The sequence below is a fragment of the Ambystoma mexicanum genome, chromosome 5p (genome assembly GCF_040938575.1).
Source record: "Ambystoma mexicanum isolate Mex_15411 chromosome 5p, UKY_AmexF1_1, whole genome shotgun sequence".
NCBI classification, from domain to species: domain Eukaryota; kingdom Metazoa; phylum Chordata; class Amphibia; order Caudata; family Ambystomatidae; genus Ambystoma; species Ambystoma mexicanum.
Genome location: NC_090930.1, coordinates 207,300,258 through 207,306,257, shown reverse-complemented (window position 1 = coordinate 207,306,257; position 6,000 = coordinate 207,300,258).

Genomic DNA, 6,000 nt, shown 5'->3' with positions numbered 1-6,000 from the left:
GCGGAGCTGTGGTGGCCTCAGGGGCTCAAAACAACCACTGTACCCTAACAGCGGTGCACTCAGGGTGGCGGCGCAGTCTAGGCTGGTGCCTCTACGATAGCCACCCTCCAGCTGGTTCAAATGGGGTGGGAGAACACCCGTTAGGTGTCAGAGGATTTCTACTGTGTAACACTGAGATAGGTCATGGAGGGGTCAGCGGAAATAGATATTGTGAAGGATTAATTCCAAGCCGCCACAGCTCCTCGATCAGGCAGCTATCTTGACAGCTGCTCAGCAGCCCCCTCTAAACTCTACATTCCCAATTCAAACTCGCAGAGGAAATTTTGAGCCTCACTTACAAGCATTACTGGTCAGATTTCCACCAATCTTACCTGTGAAGTTCAGATCTGGGACAAATTCGGATCTTCACTTCATTTGGTGAAAATATCTGCAATATATTTTAAAAAATGTGCCAAAAAAGTTCAGAGATATTTCTGGTCTGCAAACTAGTCCACTGACCCACATGGGGCAGAAGCAGAAAGTTTATTGGTTAGTGCAAGTCAGCTGACTATTTCGAGGACAACTTCAGATCTTCACTTCATTTAGTGAACATCTGTGCAACCTTCTGATAGAAAAACATGAAAAAGTGGGTCAAAATATGCCAACAACATCTAGAACAATTTTGGGCATGTCAATTAGTCAGACGATGAACCAAAATAAGGGGAACATAGTAGTTGTGGGTTTAACAAGTCATCCTAATACTAACTGGGTACTACAAATTCAATCAACAGGAAAGTAGAGACTGCACGTCAGAGTCTGTTATACCCAACAATCCACCTGTCATAAAGTGCAGGCACAATGATTAGAAGACCTAAAAACCAAATTTATTTTTTGCAATTATCATTATTTCTGAATCATTTTCATCTCTTTAAAACTTGATTTGCACCAATTTCCCATAAGCTGATTAATTGATGCATTTCCATAGTTTTGTTTGATCAATTTCCTACAATTTCCTACAAAAAAACAGCAAGGTTCAGTTGTTCAGTTGTTTTAAAACATTCTATCATTGTGGTTGTGTAATTATTGGTTGTGTTTCACTGCTTGTTATACTTACAATTTCAGGATATTTCTTTCTTTGCCATAATGTGATATTTCTTCTTCTAAATTAACTTCAAAATAAGCTGTGAATTTGTGCAAATTCTTTTTTTATGGAACTTCTTCCATTCCCCTCATTCAGGCATTCTTTTACTGTTTTGTTATTTTCTTCTGCACCCAAATATATCAATACTTATTTTGTGAGGTGCTGGTCAGTAATTTAATATTACAGTGTTATTGCCTTCACCTGCACCTGACCATATCAATACTGATTCTATAAAGTGTAGGTTAGTTACCTGGCAACATGTTTTTCTTTTTTCGTATCTTTCTTGAAGATGGATTGGGATTAATCTCACCCTTTTTAGCTGCTGTCCGAGTGTTTGCCGCCATCTTAATTGTTTAAATACATGGTGTGATGTCGTTGCAGAGCATGTGCCATGCACGTGATGACGTCACACGTATACTGTGTTGTTGTTTTCTTTACAATTTCATTGTTTAGGAAAAAAGGAAGAAGCGATCCGCATGTATTTACATCAAATCCCACTTATTTTTTGTGCGTTGATAAACATTAATTTTGTGTGCATATATTGTAGATAACCTACTTGTGTTTCCATTTTTTTATCATGTTGGGGCAAAATTCCACTGATTGTTAAATTGGATGTGGACACAAAGTGGAGCAGTCAATATTATAATTTATCATATTTTTTCTTTTATTACAAATCTCTGACTGAAGAATGATTTTAAGACACAAGTTAGGGCACACATTATTATGGATTACAATAATTGTTCTCTTATTTATTACAAATTGTGGGAACATCATGTTGGTATCCTTTTTAACTGGTAGCATTTAATCCGCTAGGGCCTTTCTTTTATTCATCTCAGTAAAATAGTCCATTCAGTCATCTTGTTTAGCCCATTTTGAGGAGAATTCAATTTCAGGATCCACATTTGTTCTTTTTTATTTAAAATGGTATCCGTGTTTTGATGGTACCTAGATTGAATAACTTCGCAAATGCTCCATTCTAGATCATCTGCAGGATATGACTGTTCATTATATTGATGAGCATTTTCACATTTTGTGCGGATTCAAGATCTATATTCTGAGATTCTCTTCTTCATGGTTCTGTTGGTTTCACCAATATATATCTTTTCAAATGGACATTTAATTATGTATATTTGGTAAAGCAGATTCCTGGCGACTTCTGGAAATAAACAGGTAAGTTCCTTTATACCTTCCTGACAAGTTACAGCAAGTTACCTTTTAGGAGCCTACTTGCACCCATCATGCAGGCTTGATCTCTCCAGCTTCCTGAGTATAGAACCGTAAACCATAAGCACTCTCTCACTCATTCAACAACATTCTCACTGCATTCTCTCTGACATCATAAGTTCCATGCATCCATCCAAGCACACTACAACAGTAAATATCATCAGTTGTTTTGCAGGTCGAAAGCTCTTGAGGATTGAAGTGGAAACCACCATGTGAGAAAGTCTCACTGTTCTTAGCATATGTGCATGCCGAACAATTTGCACACAGGAAATCATTTTCTAATTTTGGTAAGCCCCAGGTGTCAATAAGCGTGCCATCATTTACAGAATAATTTTTTCTTGATTAGTGTACTATTGTGTCTTTAATATTTGTACCTTTTTTTTAAGGGAAATCTAGAAGCACTGTGCTCGGGCACACCATCCCTCCAGCACTGGGTTACCTGGTTCACTGTAAAGGAGCCTGTCATCACAATATATTCTGTGCATCCTGGAGTATCATCTTTAGACTGGTATGGTGTCTGCTTCCAAAGATCCTCAAGAGTGAGCCACTGTCCCTGTCCTTTGAAGGGGTATCCCTGCCAGGAATCCCCCTTCAGCAAGTGCGCTTTACTTCTCAGGGAAAGTCTATGAAACGGTGAGGAATCTATTCAACGTACTCGTGAAATTGCACTATGCGTCATATGTCTTGGTTTTGGCACTTGGTATATGAGGTCGCATTGACCCGGGTAACAATGGAGTCCTTGATTCCTCTACTCCATTAGGAAGGGGCAATTTTAAAAAAAGTTACCCTTCGGGTGTACTCATGCGCCCAATGCTAAATATTTTTTAAATAATATTTTCTTTCACACGTTATCAATTTTTGCGAAATGTAATGCCCTATGTTGATGACACGTGTTTCGACGTCTACAACGTCTTTCTCAAATCAGGGCTTCAAAAATTAGTATGCAATTTATATTTATATGTGAACATTCCCAATAAACCAATTAGATGCAAATATAAATTAGAGAAAAATCAAATAAAATTAAAACATAGTTGGTTGCAATTAGCACAATCATTACCATGTTATTTGGTAAGTTTAACAACGGAAATATCGCAATGCCATGTTAGTTGTAAAACAAAACAAGTTTTAGTGCATACATTGTATGAGATTTGAAAAAACCGACATGGCCATGTTTAAAGGAGAGGGAGAGGGGTAGGAGGTTTGTGGGAAGTCACAGAAAACAGAAAAAAAAGTAAGAAAATATAATTACATTTCCATTGATAAGTAAAGTACATAAACTTAGAACCCCTTTGTCATCTTTATCATAATGGCTTGTTTCCTCTCCATTAAATCCTTACCTGATAGGTATTGTGGCATGAAAATATCCTCACAGTCTTTTCTTTCAGTCATGGGATAATCCCTGTCCTATTAATAAATACATCCACATTCTCTCAGTCATTGAGTCTGTATTTCAACATTAAAATAATTAACATTGTTGTCATAATTCCCTAAGTACACGTTTGTTTGTATTTGAAATGAACATTTTTACTTGGTTAACTCTTGCATAGTGTGCTTGTGTAAATAGCCCACATAATGCACATTATTGTGTGAGTTTCCTATTCTTCTCTTAACTATGGCTTCGCACGGGCAAGATTTTCATTTAACTATTACTGCCATGGTTTCCTACATTCCGTGGTTGACGGAAACCTTGTTTATATTTGTTGTTCGCCGCAAGGCTTAACTACGTGTCGCATGTCTGTTCTCTCTCAGTGCAGTGCTTTTGTTCGTTGTTCGCCGCGGGGCTTAACTACGTGTTCCATGTCTGTTCTCTCTCAATGTGGTGGCAAGTTCCATGAGGGTCCACGTGCCTAGTGTTCCTATTCTGTTTCTAGGTGTGCTGGTGGGCTTGTGATATTATAGAACGTACCTTCATCGTCTGCGTCTTGTGCCTTCCTGTCCTCGTACTACTCTGTCCGACGATTGCAGTTTGTTTAAGGGCTTACGTTGCTAGGTAACGTAAGTCCTTCTACTCTTTCTTTTTCGGCCGCCATGTTATGGGCTAATCTCCGTGTGTTAGAAAGTGGTTTATGTTTTCTTGTCCCAATTCACTTTGTTTATTTAACCACACCAATAAATAACATTTCTTTCTGCTTGTGATGTTTCTCATCACAATATTGTTAATTAAAATATTGATTATAGATGCTAAAAATCTTATTTAGAATATTGGAAAAAAAAATAAACCATTTTTGGGGTGTAAAAGTGCATATTTTCTTCCATTCTTATCTGAAAATTACGTATTCCTCCCTCTCATATTGTGTAAATATCTTCTTACGAAAAGTAGTTCCAATTCTCTGTAAATATTTCATGATCACCTAAGTGTATTAGGGGCACGTTCCCTTATGGATGTCTGCTTACTTTATTGAGCTCATTTTTTAGAGACCCATTGATCAATGCTCCCTGTCGGTACTGGAAGCTTAACCAAAATATTGAAAAATCACCATTTGTTGATGTGCTTTCAAAAACGATGTCTCATGCCATGAAAGTATTCGATCAGTATTAAAGCAAATGTGCAGATATAAACATCAAAGACAATCTACAGAAAAGAGTATATCTCATTATCCAAATTTAAACCTCTTTCTAATGTACGAAATCTGCAGATCATTTTAGCTTCTTCCTGTCTCAGTTTGAGTTCTTGATTTCCTCCCCTTGGTCCTAGGGTTACTCTCTTCAAACCTACAAATTTTAAAGTTGTTTTGTCCTTGCATTGGTGTTCCTTTTGCCAATGTTGTGCTAATGGCGAAGTTGAATTTTGATATCTTATGGATGATAAATGTTCTCTTATCCGCGTTGTAAATTCTCTTATGGTACTTCCTATGTAGATCTTCTGACATTCACAGATTATGACATATATGACATATTTTGTTCTACAAGTATGTTCGGAGATGGTATGCTTAATGCAATATTTGTCTTCAAAGGTTGGTGTACTGTTCATTGTATATTTGCACATTGTGCAAGTCCCACATTTCGTAAAGCCCTTTATTTGTCTTGGTAACCAAGTTGTTGTATTGTCTATTTTTAGATCTGGCAGCAAAGATGGACTTATAATGTTCTTAATAGTTCTTGCTCTTTTGAATATAATCTTTGGGCTGTCTTTGATGTAATTTCTGACACGTGGATCTAGTTGTAGAAGATGCCAGTTCTTCTTGAGAATGTTTGTCAAAATTCCGTTGTTTCTGCAATATGTCGTAATGAAGCTAACTTCTTCCGTTTGGTTGTTGGTTTGCATTTTTGAAGTTAAAGTCTCTGTTCTGTTCAAGCTTTTAGCTTTCTTTTGAGCCTTGCTGATGGTTTGGGTCCCATATCCTCTGTCTTTAAACCTCCTTGAGATGGCCTCTCCCAGCACCTACAGGCTGCTCATCTCCCCCTCTCGCATGAGCAGGACAGTCTGCAGGGCCTCTTTCGGGATGCTGAGTGGCACGAAAAATCTCGCTTTCTCTGCAAGGATGATCCTTTCAGGACTGTGACTGGTGTGGGTCTCCGGTGACTACACCCATGGATACCAATCCGGTTCCAAGCAAAACATTTGCAGGAACATTTTCCTAAACACCAATACAGAAAACTGTCCACCTTGTATTCAATTGGAATTGTCAATATATTACTTAAAAACGTTTCACATC